Source organism: Tachypleus tridentatus, unplaced genomic scaffold (assembly GCF_004210375.1).
Source record: "Tachypleus tridentatus isolate NWPU-2018 unplaced genomic scaffold, ASM421037v1 Hic_cluster_2, whole genome shotgun sequence".
Lineage (NCBI taxonomy): Eukaryota > Metazoa > Arthropoda > Merostomata > Xiphosura > Limulidae > Tachypleus > Tachypleus tridentatus.
Window position 1 is genome coordinate 42850513 of NW_027467782.1, and position 16573 is coordinate 42867085.

The 16573-nt window shown below is 36.4% G+C and overlaps 1 long non-coding RNA gene and 1 other non-coding gene across 3 annotated transcripts; both read left to right on the forward strand.

The window, feature by feature from the left end:
• The first annotated feature begins 5862 nt into the window (after nt 1-5862).
• LOC143242659 (uncharacterized) lies at nt 5863-13215 on the forward strand. Of its 2 annotated transcripts, none has more exons than XR_013023044.1 (3): nt 5863-6088; nt 12447-12554; nt 12706-13215. It is a non-coding gene; the product is annotated as an uncharacterized LOC143242659 (long non-coding RNA). The 2 variants fall into 2 exon arrangements; XR_013023045.1 differs by lacking the exon at nt 5863-6088 and adding an exon at nt 6099-6257.
• On the forward strand, nt 7282-7367 carry TRNAY-GUA (transfer RNA tyrosine (anticodon GUA)). The gene is given in 2 exon segments: nt 7282-7318; nt 7332-7367. It is a non-coding gene; the product is annotated as a tRNA-Tyr (tRNA).
• Nucleotides 13216-16573: the final 3358 nt, after the last annotated feature.

The window sequence follows — 16573 nt, forward strand, 5'->3', positions numbered from 1 at the left end:
AAGGCCATCTACAAAACACGTTCAAAACACATCATGAACATCAAAAACACAAAAACAAAGCTCCTGGAGCACCTAACTTATCATTTTCAGCTGGATATTTCCCTGTTTCTTGGAAGGAAGCAGTAATTTTAATGTTCTAGAAAGAAGGAAAGCCAGCGAATAAACCAAACAATTACCGCCTGATTAGTCTAACCAGCTGCATCGGAAAAATTTTAGAAAAAATAATTATTAACCGACTATTTATATACTTAGAAGTAAATTTAAAATTACTCTAAATTCAAAACGGATTTAGAAAATATAGACAAACTACAGACTACCTAATCAGATTAACTGAAACAATTACAGACAGCTTTAACAAAACGAATGTACTTTAGCTTGCTTTGTCGACATTGAGAAAGCATTCGACACGATCTGGCATAACGGATTACGTCACCGGTTAACGGAAACGGATTTATTCCAGGGAATTATTCACTGGCTATCTAACTTTCTGGAACAATAGAACGTGTAAAGTAGATGTGAATGGGGCCCACTCAGGGTCCTTTTCACCTGAAGCAGGAGTCCCATAGGGAGGGGTAGTTACCCCTATCTTATCTATCATGTATGTGAGTAATATGCCATTGTCGGACCCAAATGTAGGTTTTGCATCACAATTTGCTGACGATGTAGCAGTCTGGAAAAGTACCCCCAATCCTTCAATAGTAGCAAGAAACCTCCAACCAGTTAGAACAATACTGCCAGAAATATAGAATAAAAATAAATATTCTGAAACACCAAGTAATACTATTCACCAGATTAAACAATTTGAAAAATATCCACCAAAGATATACATGAACGGATTACTACTACAGACTGGTACCTCGGCAAAAATTTTAGGATTAACCTACGATACCAAGTTAACGTGGATATAGCATAATAACAATATACTAGCTAGAATCTGGAAAAGAGCAAATTATGCAAGAAGCCTATCGGGTAAAAATCAAGGCACATCACCTGATAATATAATAAAAATCTACAAAACATACATTAGATCTATAATAGAATACGCATTACGTTCAAAGGTTTGGCTTGTTTGTTTTTGAATTTCGCGTAAAGCTAGCCGTCCCTAAGTTATCAGTATAAGACTGTAGGAAGACAACTGGTCATCATCACCCACGCAAGTTCTTGGGCTACTATATTACACCGTATAGTTTTTACTTTCAACAGAATTTATATACTAGTCGAAAGATTAACAAAACAGACTACAAACACTGAATATATACAATCATCTAGTGTATGACTTCTCTGAATTCTGATTCACTTCTACTCAAATGAATACTTCATTGTAAATTAATGAACTAATTGTTTAACTGTATGTATATCTATGTACCTAAATATATCTTAGTATAGTTTACTGAATCTTAACTTTATGTTCCCTCCAGCTAACACCTAAATTAAAACATTGAAAACATAATTTAAAACCATGTATGTTTGTGTATATTTGTATGAAATAACTTTTTAAACTCTGTTGTTTATTTTATGGTTTTCTATGAAAATCAAGAAAAGTTGAGCTGTTATGTTTGTTCGATTTCAGCTTCGATTCAAGTTGTTTTTTTATATTTTTCGATTCACATTCCTTTTTCGATTTCAGTTTTCCAGTTCAGATCAGTTTTGATTTTAATTCCAGTTTTCATATTTCTTTAAAATTGTTATTACTTTCTTCTGCACCATTATGCACTCTTTTGGTAACTTGTGACCTTATTATACATGTGCATTCACACCTTTTTTTGAAAGATATCTTTTTCATCTCTGTGTATAAGTTTTTATAGTTAATCTATATAAATTCCACACTTAGTAACTTTATCTATTTTTCCTTCTACTGTCCCGTTTCTTTTCTCTTTCTGAAGGATGAAGCACTGAGTTTGTCTCCTCCTATTTATTATTATTTTTACAGTTACAATATTTTTAACACACATTTAAGACAAGTATTAATAAAATCAACGTATTTAACAGAAAACCACTCATTCTTTCCGATACTGTTTTATTTAATTTTCATAGTGTATTTAAACTCTTTAGTACTTTTCAGCTCACAGTTTTAGAAACACATTAAGTTGTAAAAGAGAAATAGTAAAAAGGAGTTTCTACTGCAATTCCTTTATTATATAAAACATACAAGCATTATAAGCTTACAAGTTGAAATTAGAATGAACAACTAAGATATTCTCAATGTTTTCAGGCAACAAACTGTTTCTTTAGGAACTAAAGATCACTAAATATATAAAATAACCTTTCTACATTGTCTTGTATCACTGAAGCAGCATGCACAACTATAGTCAGTTTGTACAAGTCTTCATGTTCTATTTTCATTGAGTTACACCATGAAGTTAGACTGCTGTGTGCTGGAATTATTTCAGTATTCCCAAAGTTCTTCAGAGCCGAAGCAATGCCCTTTTTTGAAGTACTCGAGTTTTTCTTGCTTTTTATAGCCAATCTAAGCATCTTTTCCAACTCATCCCCTGATGTACTGGATGCCATCTGCTCTTCAGATTCTGAAGTTACTTGAAGTTCAAGTTTAGGATTCATTGCACATAATCTGACGTTAAGTTTGATCAAAGTTCAAGTTTAGGATTCATTGCACATAATCTGCCATTAAGTTTGATCAAATGATTTATGGCTTGTTGCTGTTCTGCTTCACATAACAAAACACTAAATCTATAATCTAGATATATCGATGCTCGTATTACTTCATTTTAAGACGTTTTTTCCTAGCTTTCATTAGTTCTGTGATGTTGTGAGCCAGCAGACGTTTGATTATAGATATTTCACTTTTACAAACAAGCCACACTTTATAGAAGTCTCCAGGAGTTAAATTTTCTTCTTGTAACTGTACTGTAGCTTTTAGCCGGTTCTAATACGAGTTTAATTTATTGTAATTTCTCTCAGGATTGAAGAGAATGTTTTCCACTAAACAGGAGATTATTTGAGCAATAAACGGTGGAAGTTCCACTAAACAGGAGATCACATCACATGTTGAGCACCAAGTTCCACTAAACGGGAGATCACATCACATGTTGAGCACCAAGTTCCACTAAACGGGAGATCACATCACATGTTGAGCACCAAGTTCCACTAGACACATGAGATCACATCACATGTTGAGCACCAAGTTCCACTAAACATGAGATCACATCACATGTTGAGCACCATCGCATCTCCCGTCCACAATAAGCATATGATATTTCTTTGTCTTTGAAATATTCTTTATAGCTGGAGTTCGCAGCTTTTTCGACAGCTTTTACGCCTGAGATATAGTAATTACACACAGTTCTTTATTTAACCTATCTATTACTGCAAGTTGCAAAGTGTAAGCAGCATATTTAACAGAAACAACACTGCCTAGTTTAATATAGTTCACTTTCATCACTAACAGTCACATTTCCGTCATCGGAAATTAATTCCACAACTTTAACCATATTTCTAGCATTATCAGTAGTGATAGAATACACTCAAGTTGTATTTCGATAACACATTTATATCTATTTCTATGATTTTTTTTTTTTTACCAAAATGTCCTGAATATAAGTTTGTAACAGCTAACGTTCTTATTTGAAGAGAGTCGCTATCAATGACTTGGACATTAATGGCTAGCACAGACCTATCCAGACAAGATGCGATGTTAATTTTCAATGAAAACATCTGTTTTGCAGCTCTTCACTTATTTGTTTTACAATTTCTATAGCTTTTTTATCAACTAAATCTACTATTGTGTTAAGAACATTTTTAATTGGATCGATTACTTTAAAACATACTCTCCTATACTGTAGGAAAATGTCTCAAATTTAGGGTTACCAACTCAATCATAGCATTATGAAACCTTTTATGTCCATTGGAATATTTATCGTTGAAAAAAACAACAACTCGTGAATAGTTTTTCTACGCTTGGTGTCGCTGTGGTCTTGAGTCTTCTCATATTGTGAATGTCGTCGGTGTTTGGGTACATAACCTGGAGGGTCAGGTTCTCTATGACCTCTTCCTCCTCCCCGTACTTGGCTGATTGATATTTATGACTGTGAACTGAATTTTATTTGGTCCTTTTCAGGACAATGTCCATGTATTTTGGCTCGTATACAGTTATTATTCTATTAGCAGAATGTCAAGTTTGCTGGTGGCATTTTTTTTTAAATACATAAATAAATAAACTATAAATATATATTTTTTAATTTTTATTTAAAGTTTATATATTTTCTTTTTTTATTTATTTTTATATTTGAAATATAAGTTAACTGGGGAGAGATATTTAGGACTAGCTTCATCATGTATGAGGTACCTGTCTAGTTCGCATAGTAATTCGTTTTTCATCCAATTCTTATTAAAGTACATTATTGTAATATGTAGGAGTCTATCTGGTATGGTTGGTATGTTCGAGTATTTGTGAATGAATTGAGATGATATTGTTCTTGGAACTCTGTATGCAGTTGTGAGGAGTGTGTTTTGGATTGTTTGTAGTTTGGGTTTAATTATTTTATTGCTTACAGTTATCCATGCTGGAGCTGCATAATCTATTACAGGTCTAATATATGTTTTATAGATTTTTAGTATGTTATCTGTAGATGCTCCATTGTTTTTACCAGTTAGACTCCTAGCATAGTTAGTTCTTCGCCAGACTTTATTTTAAATTCCGTTCACATAATTGATCCAAGTTAGTTTTGAATAATAGGTCAGACCTACAAATTTTATCGATGGGGCAATCTGGAGTAGAGTGCCATTCATATATAGTTCTGGCTGTTGTTTTTTGTGTTTTGTGGATTTCGTAAAGACTACGAGTTGTGTTTTTGCTGTGTTTATTCTCATATTGCAGGAGTGTTTTTGTTTGTTTTGAATTTCGCGCAAAGCTACTCGAGGGCTATCTGTGCTAGTTGTCCCTTATATAGCAGTGTAAGACTAGAGAGTAGGCAGCTAGTCATCACCACCCACCGCCAACTCGTGGGCTACTCTTTTACCAACGAATAGTGGGATTGACAGTGACATTATAACGCCTCCACGGCTGAAAGGGCGAGCATGTTTGGTGCGACCGGGATTCGAACCCGCGACCCTCGGATTACGCCTTAACCCACCTGGCCATGCCGGGTCCTTGAAGGAGTGATCTTTTCATAGTTGAAGCTTTGCGTCTTCTTACTAGATTTTCAAATTCTGCTTTATAGTGTCTCTCCATGTGTTATGTTAGATTAATAACACAAGGATTCTTTAAAACCTTAGTGCAACCAGTTACACTGCAAGTTGCTTTTTCGTGTTCGCGAGAACCAGCGATTATGAAATATTAATACAATTCATTAGTTTCGTAACACCCCATATTTGAAAAGAGTAGAAAAACGTAAAAAATAGTGACCAGACAAAATGTGCAGAGGAAAGATCTTCCTGAATACTATTTCTCTCTAACTTTATCTACAGCAGAGAAAACATGCAGATATTTCGGTTTAAGATCTAACTGGTCCCTAGCCGAGGTTATGAGTCAGAATCAACTCAGAAATTTATTTTCTCTCCTACCTACTCGTGACTGGATATTAGATAAAGCTACATGAGAAAAAACAACAAAAAGGACGTGCGAATTCACGTATGTAAATACTTACGTACATTACTGACACGTATAAACAAACAAACTGTGGTTATGGATAATAGGCAAGCAAGCAGCGGCGGAAAAACTGACGACAGGTACCGACTAGTAAGTATCACAAAGATAAACGACCGGTATGGGACTTAGGGTCCTTCAGAGTGGTGTGGGATCTATAGATCCTGTGTCAAGAATCTGGTGTAGGGAAAGTGGTTAGTACTCTATACACTACAAATATATTAAGGAGACTAGTGGGGCGCCACGTGTTGGGTGTTTCAGCTAAGTTTAAGAATTGTTTTTCTTGTTCTGGCTCTTTGATAATATCTTGCGGCTAAATTGTGGGTTATTTCACTAAGTTTAGGTAATATCCGTAGTGAATCTAAGTAGCCTTGGGGCGTATACCTTGGTAAACGATGTGCTACACGGGAAACTCGATATCGTAGTGTTTCTAACTTTTGCATGAGGTCATTGAGCATGCTGCACGCGACTATGTATCCATATTCAGTAAGTGGTCTAATATAAGCTTTGTAAATAGTTGTAGTGGTACTGGCCAAGCGTCCTTTGTGAGTACCTCCAATGCGTCTGAAAAAAAAGTATTACGTTGATTGACAAATTTACAAATTTTGCTAAAGTGACCCGTCTATTATACAGACCGATTGAAGGTGACTCCGAGGTATTTATAGAATTAGTTAATTTTATATCGGTGTCTAGTAGAGTAAGTTTTGGTTGGATTAATTTATTATTTTTCTTTTTACAACATGGGTGAAATACAATTGCCTGTATTTTGTTAGGATTTAAAGCTATACGTCTGCGATCACACAATTCGGTTATGTGATTGAGCGACGTTTGAGCTCTACTAGCTGCGACTAATTATTCTATTGACGTACTCGAAACAGCAGCGTTATTAGCATATTGTGACGCCTGAGTATACCCGAGTTTGAGTTACCGAACGTTGTTGAAGTATATTAAGTTCAAGAGTGAGCTGATAGCAGACCCTTGCGGTACGTCTGCCACCAGCCTGAATAAGCGGGAATGTATTTGATTGAATTGTGCTCTGGCCTGTATGTTGGGGAGAAAACTTGAGATACAGCGAATAATTGTGTGTGGAATTTTGAGTTGGTTCAGTTTGAACGGCAGTCTATGTAATTTTGAGTTGCTACAGTTTGAACGGCAGTTCGTTATGTAATTTTGAGTTGGTACAGTTTGAACGGCAGTCCGTTATGTAATTTTGAGTTGGTACAGTTTGAACGGCAGTCCGTTATGTAATTTTGAGTTGGTACAGTTTGAACGGCAGTCCGTTAGAATTTTGAGTTGGTACAGTTTGAACGGTAGTCCGTTATGTAATTTTGAGTTGGTACAGTTTGAACGGCAGTCCGTTATGCCAAACGAATGTTTTTTTTTAACATTCAGGAATGCTGCAACTGTCATATGTTTAGGGTTGAATGCTTGAAAGATAGTTTCAGTTAATGTAATCACTGGTCTGATGCCGGGCTGCATTTTGAATGTCATTGATAATATTATTAGTTTCTATATGAAATAAGAGTCTGTTATCTTTTCTATAAGTTCCCATCAGATGAGAGCTGAAGGGACTATATAGAGTTTACCGCTCAGTTTTTGAGAGTTCAGTCAGGTCTGGGCAGAGCTTACGACGTCAAGTAGGATTTTCAGTTAAAACTAGTTGGCTTAGTCTACAACATCCGACGATAGCTCAGTTGGTAGAGCGGTGGACTGTAGGAGGTTTATAGTTATCCATAGGTCGGTGGTTCAAATCCGCCTCGTCGGAGGTTATTTTAATCTATCATACAAGGATTTAATAAAAACCACACAAGCCTTTGACTCAGTCTGTAACCAGGACCTCAAGTTTATACTCCTTCAGTTTAACTTCCCGTCCACCTTAACAAGATGAATATCTAACTTTTTAGACAATAGAACAGCTGAAGTAAGAATTAACATTGGTCACCTCTCGACAGGCGTTCCCCAAGGTTCAGTACTCAGCCTTCTTTTATGTATATGTTAACGACATCCCTTTTCCTAAAGTTAAGTACACCTATGCGTCGCGATATGCTGACCTCATAGCAGTATGGAGTACGTCACGCGAACCCCTACTGGCCACCTCTAACGTTCAATTCACACTGAACAGTATAACCACTTGGTGTAACTAACACCTGGCGGGTCGTGCTTAATGCAACTAAAACTCAGGCTATAACCTTTAAACTCAAAATATCGAGAAAAAGCAAATCCATCCCTAAAGACAAACTGACTAAGTTTAAATTCTCCCCCACTATTAAATTTCTTGGTATCACGTTCAACAAGAAACTCACTTGGACTGATCACTTCAGAACCATACTCTCAAAAGTCTACAAACGAATCTTCAGAAGAATCAGTAGAATTGCCAAAGGCAGTAGAACTAAAACGATTCTTACCATTTACAAGATTTACATTCGGCCGATCATTGAATACGGCAACATGATTACTGCGAACGCGCTCCTCAACCACCTTAAAAAAATTGCAACAAGCCCAGAATCTTGCCATTCGACTGGCTTATCGACTTCCCAGTTACATGCCAACAGCTGAGCTAGCCGTCCCTAATTTTGCAGTGTAAGACTAGAGGGAAGGCAGCTAGTCATCACCACCCACCGCCAACTCTTGGGCTGCTCTTTTACCAACGAATAGTGGGATTGACCGTCACATTATAACACCCCACGGCTGGGAGGGCGAGCATGTTTTGGCACGACTCGGGCGCGAACCCGCGACCCTCAGATTACGAAGCACACGCCTTAACGCGCTAGGCCATGCCAGGCCTCGCCAACACAGAGCCACCATAATACAATGGAACTATAGAAGGTTACATTCTAATCTGGATGACATGAAAACTCTAATTGCTTCCCACCATCCTCTCTCTCCTTATAGAATACATTTCTCAACCTGCCATTAGTCACCTTCAGACATTTTTATTTGTACAGAAATGACAGTCTGTGTGAACGAATGCATGGAGGGGTGGCACTGTTGGTAAATCAGCACCTTTATCTTTACCACTCGACACACCCTTGGAGATTGTAGCCCTACGTGTTTCCGTGGGTCTCACAATGGTCGTGGTCGATGCCACCCCGACCTTCGTGCCCTGGTAGAAGCTGGATCAAACAAACCAGCTCTTTCACTATCCTTGCAGAACCTTAGCCCTGTCTTCGTCTGTAAGCTACCAACAGACCACTCCAGTAACAAACTGACTGTATAATACAAGCATTTGATCAATATATTCCTAGAATCTCAATATGCTTTCCACTATATTTTCGTCCGTGGTAGAATCCTACGTGTCACATGGCATGGAAGGCTCAAAAACGAGCAAAAATATTTCTGTAGATATCCTACTCTCGAACCACATCACTTTCCATGCTCAGTGGGTAAGAAATCAAAGCCATAAGGAATGTTGGATTCGGTTCATAACTAGTATATCTTGTACCACCAGTTTCAAAACTGTGGGACAATATTCGAAAGGTCTGTGAGCAATGTAATTTTGTCCCCCTCTTGTTCTTGCTCTGATGGCCAAGAAGTAGCTGATACCCAGACCATCACCTATACAGCAAGTGAAAGCTTTTGCTGGATATCTAGCTCTCCACCTTCCCTTCTTAGCCACCAAGACTCGAGTGAGCGATCACCTTTTCCTTCAAGCTGTTTACTTCTATGATTAATCCACACTCTTACATTGTTGGAACTCAAATTGGCCTTTACTCAATCTCTCAGTACATCTGTTGTGTCTGATGTACACTAACATGCTTCATCTCTCTCTCTCTCGCTTCTCTTGCAATTCTGATCTGGCAGTAGAATGTCTTTTCCTGATGCTAGATACTACCAAACAACTGTCCAATTGCTTTCACGAACTCTAATAAATCTACCTCCTCTCTCTCACCCAGTATGGGTTCCAACGAGAGTGCTCCACCAAAGACCACCTTATTCTGACATAACGTCAGAGAAGCCATTCTCAAACGACATCGTGTATCTATTCTTTGACACTGACAAGACTTGATACAACATGGAAGTATGGCATTTTGCGAAAATGGCCGTTTGACCATGTTTACTAAACTCTTAATGAACAGGATATTCAAAGTATACGAGGTTTCGCCACTCTAATTCTTCTCTAGAGGAACTTGGAGTCCCTCAGGTATGTATCTTTGAGTGTCACACTTTTCAGTTTAAAGATTAATGCTGTCGCTGAACAACTCGCTATTGCAAACGAGTTCTGTCGACGACTTTCGCACCTCATGTCAGTCGTCAAACACGAGGTACATTGACCAGCAGCTACGGACTACCCTCAATCGCTTTCTAAAGTGGACCACAGCAAACTGCTTTAACTTCTCTAAAACCGTCTGCATGTAATTTTGCTTCGATCAATACTAATTGTCTATTTCAATATGTTTATGGTTCATCCTTCTGGTGATCAACATCCGACAATTTGAAAGCAAAGGAAATAGCTTGTGAAGAAAAATGTGTAACTTTCTCAACAGTTTCAAAGATCAACGCACTTTCTTACCTAATATCGGGAACGTTGTATAATAATACTTGCTTTCTTACCTAATCTCGGAACGTTGTATAATAATACTTGCTTTCTTACCTAATCTCGGGAACGTTGTATAATAATACTTGCTTTCTTACCTAATCTCGGGAACGTTGTATAATAATACTTGCTTTTCTTACCTAATCTCGGGAACGTTGTATAATAATACTTGCTTTCTTACCTAATCTCGCTTTCTTACCTAATCTCGGAACGTTGTATAATAATACTTGCTTTCTTACCTAATCTCGGGAACGTTGTATAATAATACTTGCTTTCTTACCTAATCTCGGGAACGTTGTATAATAATACTTGCTTTCTTACCTAATCTCGGGAACGTTGTATAATAATACTTCTTACCTAATCTCGGGAACGTTGTATAATAATACTTTCTTACCTAATCTCGGGAACGTTGTATAATAATACTTGCTTTCTTACCTAATCTCGGGAACGTTGTATAATAATACTTGCTTTCTTACCTAATCTCGGGAACGTTGTATAATAATACTTGCTTTCTTACCTAATCTCGGGAACGTTGTATAATAATACTTGCTTTCTTACCTAATCTCGGGAACGTTGTATAATAATACTACTACTAAGAACGATGTGAGTGAATAGCACTTTATACCACTTTCAGTACCTATAATCAAATTCATAAACTGTCCCACTTTGGAAGTAATGGTAAGCCTACGTATAAATAACTCCAGAAATAATCGCTATCTATACCATGTACTCAATGAAACGTAAAGCATTGTTATTTCGTTCGGGCCTCACCTGGGAATTTCATTTTGGCCCGGCATGGCAAAGGCGTGCGACTCGTAATCCGAGGGTCGCGGGTTCGCGCCCGCGTCGCGCTAAACATGTCGCCCTCCCAGCCGTGGGGTGTATAATGTGACGGTCAATCCCACTATTCGTTGGTAAAAGAGTAGCCCAAGAGTTGGCGGTGGGTGGTGATGACTAGCTGCCTTCCCTCTAGTCTTACACTGCTAAATTAGGGACGGCTAGCACAGATAGCCCTCGAGTAGCTTTGTGAAATTCCCAAACAAAATTGTTATTTCACCGAATTGTGTTTCCTATACTGGCCTGGCATGGCAAAGCGTATTAAGGCGTTCGACTCGTAATCCGCGGGTTCGAATCCCAGTCGCACCAAACATTCATTTTCAGCCGTGGGGACGTTATAATGTGACGATCAACCCTATTGTTCGTCAGTGAAAGAGTTGCTGAAGAGTTGGCGGTGGGTGGTGATGACTAGCTGCCTTCCCTCTTGTCTTACACTGCTATTTTTTTTATTGCTAGCGCAGATAGCCCTCGATCAACTTTGCGCGAAATTCAAAAACAAACGTACTCCTTCTATAAATGACTACTAGAGATATCTTTGAATTATATGAATCTAAATATTCATATTTAGCGGCTTAACTGTTTAACGATACTAAGATTTCCTTCCATGCGATTTCGTTGTTATAAAAATGACGTTAATGAAATAGTATGAATCCATAACTCAAAATGCTCTGTTACCATTTACTGTAAGGTTTTATATGGAAGTAAAATCCAGAAATTTATAGGTGTTATCAAATATTACCTAAACTGCCTTTTAGAACATAACCAGCCCTAATTATCTAGGGGCTATGTCAGTTATTCTTAATATCTGGGTACGTCTTATGTAATATGGAAAGTGGTTTACAAAATCATCTAATACATTTTTTCACTTAGGTAAATAACTTTTATCAAACTACGTCAGTTACTTGTCAAACTATATACATAGAGAATTACCATTATTTCATATGCCTCTAACCAAATCTAACTCTTACCAACATGTATTAAGATAGCTCGTGGTTGAACAATAGTAATCCTCTTACTTTTGCGGAATTTCTCACCTTCTACTTACTTCCTAATTTACCACTGAAACTGATTTCGAAAGCTTAACACTACTTAAGCTGTCACGTTTATTTAAGTGTGATACTGGGACATAAGAGCTAAACCTATTGTCTGACATCTTTAATCTAAAAAAAACAATGGAAGTTTCATTAGCAGTCTCAACATGGTTAAAACTTCCAGTTCAAACCACACCTTCACCTCCTATCTCAACAATATTTCGTATCTTAATGACTTGTACTTTACGAAGTGTTATAACTAACCCACACTATATACACTTCATTATTAGATTTAATCTATTGTAGATTACACAAGTTAAACTGTGTCAGTTGTTTAACTTAACGTCAACCACAAAGTAACGTTTCTGACATAATCAACTATTAATGTGAACTTCAATGTATCATGACACCTAATTAATTTGTGCCACATTCCTCTTTACAGATCCTACATGCACATGTATCGAGAAGTGCACATGTGGTAAAGAAGACGGTTGTGAGTGTATCATGTGCAATAGAAAAGCGGAAACTGAGGATCGATGCCAGTGTACAGGTATGTATAATCTTCCTGTTTAGTCCATATTGTATAGAATTCAACTTTAACCCAAAACACTTATATAATTTCGTCATTCATTACTAAACGTTTATCCCTTGTTTAAACTTCGATTTTTATCATACATGTAATCTCATTTATTTATTTCTAGAAGGAGAAACCTGCAGTTGCACATCATGCACTTGCATACAGTTGAATATCAGAAAGGCGGACTGAATTTCCCAAAACGTTTGCCAGGTTCATATTTAGGTTGCTATTTAGGTTCATATTTAGGTTGCTATTTGATATTTGATATTCCGGTGTAAATTATCAATCTAAAATCACTTAACTAAAGCTTCACGAACATTGACTGTACTTTTTATACTTGCAACTATTGTAGTTGAACCATAATTCTTAAATATCTTATTTCCTCTTGATCTATAAGCTACAACTGAAATGTGACTTAATCGTTCTATAAATACTACCCCTAATTACTGCAGTACCAGGGACTTTCATCCTCTCTTGTAGTATCTTTGTTTGTTTGTTTTGGAATTTCGCACAAAGCTACTCGAGGGCTATCTGTGCTAGCCGTCCCTAATTTAGCAGTGTAAGACTAGAGGGAAGGCAGCTAGTCATCACCACCCACCGCCAACTCTTGGGCTACTCTTTCTGCTGTTTATCATGTTTCTCTTTGTTGTCCATTCAGTGATGATGTTTTCATCAAGAGTGAAGAGTAAAACTGATTCTGATGTAGTTCAATCTCCCTCTAGTGTGTTTACTGAACAGAGATGTTGATAAACTCCCTGGGCTCTTTTTAGATGTATTTTAAAAAGGGATAATTTTGGTAATGTTACACCACTCCATTCAACAGGTCAATGTATAGGATTCTAGTTTTTATATTAGTAAAGGTGAGGTATCATATTGGAACTTATCATTTTCTTACCAATAAAATATATTACTGATTGACACTTATCACACTTTACATCCAATTTAGTGTTTCTGTTTCTAGCATCTAATCTCCAAGTGAGGTTAGACACCAGGAAGAGGTAGTTGCATGAGGAGAGTAAGTCACATGCCTGTTGGTAGAGGATTGTTTATATGCTACAGTACAGCTGAACCACATTAAACATGCTTGGGTAGATAAAAGTATTTAGACTAATGGTGAGTGAAACCTGTAAGTATATAGAGGATATAATAATTGAGAAAAGTTTTATGTAAGGGTTGGTAAGTGTCTATAAGATGTATATTCTCTGTGCAGGAAAATTATAACATTAGACTGTTGGAGAAAAGATATTTTAAAGGAACTTGAGTTTTAATTTTCTTTTGTCATGTTTTGAAAAACTGCTTTTCTTTCAAGCTGGAAACAAAGTTGTTGGTTGATGATAAACTACTGTAGGACATTCTGAAGTACATAAGAACAGAATGTTACAGACAGAAACACAATAAATAATCCATATAGTAATGACAATATAACAGAGCTGAAGAATGTAGTGATGATACTAGTTTACTATTTATGTCACACATCACAAAACAAACCATATAGTAATGACAATATAACAGAGCTGAAGAATGTAGTGATGATACTAGTTTACTATTTATGTCACACATCACAAAACAAACCATATAGTAATGACAATATAACAGAGCTGAAGAATGTAGTGATGATACTAGTTTACTATTTATGTTCACAAAACAAACCATACTATTTATGTCACACACACATCACAAAACAAACCATATAGTAATGACAATATAACAGAGCTGAAGAATGTAGTGATGATACTAGTTTACTATTTATGTCACACATCACAAAACAAACCATATAGTAATGACAATATAACAGAGCTGAAGAATGTAGTGATGATACTAGTTTACTATTTATGTCACACATCACAAAACAAACCATATAGTAATGACAATATAACAGAGCTGAAGAATGTAGTGTAGTCATGATACTAGTTTACTATTTATGTCACACATCACAAAACAAACCATATAGTAATGACAATATAACAGAGCTGAAGAATGTAGTGATGATACTAGTTTACTATTTATGTCACACATCACAAAACAAACCATATAGTAATGACAATATAACAGAGCTGAAGAATGTAGTGATGATACTAGTTTACTATTTATGTCACATCACAAAACAAACCATATAGTAATGACACAAAAGAATGTAGTGATGATACAAACCATATAGTAATGACAATATAACAGAGCTGAAGAATGTAGTCATGATACTAGTTTACTATTTATGTCACACATCACAAAAACAAACCATATAGTAATGACAATATAACAGAGCTGAAGAATGTAGTGATGATACTAGTTTACTATTTATGTCACACATCACAAAAGACTTCCTCCATCAGTTAACACCACTGTCAACCTCTTTATAAATAAATAAGTGTTTATAGAGACTCAGCTATCTATACAATGATAGGAAGAATATAAATGTGTTCATCTGGAGATGAGTACTGATTTTAGTTCCATCTTTTATATTAGAAATATTAATTTCAGTTTAGTATGTTACCTCTAGATTAACAGACAGCTAAGATTCTCATATTAAATAAATGAAGAAAGAGCATTCTTCTTTAGCTAGGAAAGGAAACATTAGCCTTTAGAGGACCTTGGCCATGCTGGACTTGTCCTGACAAAACTGTGGGGTAATGAAATGCTGTATATAGTAAAAAAAGGAACTAAATGTAATAGTTGTGGTGTTTTAAAACGCACCTAGACACACTTCACTATCCTCTAACAATATGATGTACAGGAGAATATCGCTAACTATACTAACAACTTCATTAACTGGAGTACTGTAATAATGCAGTGGATAACATACTAGAACATAATACATAAACTAAGTAACAATACATATACAGTTATTGTATTTGTTTATATATAACACTTCAGGTCCTGTAAGATCACCACAGACCCAGGTACTAAACAAACAGTAACACTGAACAAGTAAAATGATATGGATCTACATGAAAGAGATATTTACACCAACTTAAACATTGTAATTCTGGGATACATACAAGTTATGAATCAGTTGTAATGTGATAACAGAATGACTCAATATAAATTTGTCATAAACTTTAATTCTTGTTCCACAGTATAGTAATAGTAGCAAGTGGAATATATCTGATATGAGGATACCACCCTTCCTGTGTATGAAGGGATATTTGTGTTGTCAATATAGTGACTCATTTGTGATAATAATGTATAATCCTAACTCAGTACAGAATCTGTACTTTATAATAAAAGTGGCAGTGGGAGTAAAAGAGAAACAATGTATCATTCTGTTTAGCTGTACAAGTTTTAGTCTTAAATGGCAAAAAAATTAAAAGCAGATGAATACTGAAGAAAATAGTCTAAGTAAAGTTTAAAATTAATTTTTCAAAGAATAGTCATTTAAAAGTACAAAATGTCAAAAGAAAAACAAAAAGCAAAGAAATCATTAGAGAACTGATATATACACTACATGGCCAAAAGTATATGGATGCATGACCATCACAACCATATGTGCTTGTTGAACATCTCATTCCAAAAGCATGGACATTAATATGGAGTTTGCCCTCCCCCCCTTTTGTCGCTATAACAGCTTCCACTCTTCTGGGAAGTCTTTTTACTAGAATTTGGAAAATGGCTGCAGGGATTCACTCCTATTCAGCCACAAGAGCATTGGTGAGGTCGGGGAGAAGGCCTGGCTTGCAGACGACGTTCCAATTCCAAAGGTGTTCGATGGGGTTGAGGTTAGGGCTCTGTGCAAGTCAGTCACGTTCTTCCACACCAATCTCAGCAAATGATGGCTTTATGGACCTCACTTTGTGCATGGAGGCATTTTCATGCTGAAACAAAAAAGGGCCTTCCCCAAATGTTTGCCACAAGGTTGGAAGCACACAATTCTCTAGAATGTCATTGTATGCTGTAGCATTAAGATTTTCCTTAACTGAAACGAAAGAGTCTAGCCCAAACCATGAGAAACAGCCCCAGACCATTATTCCTCCTCCACAAAACTTTACAGTCGGCAC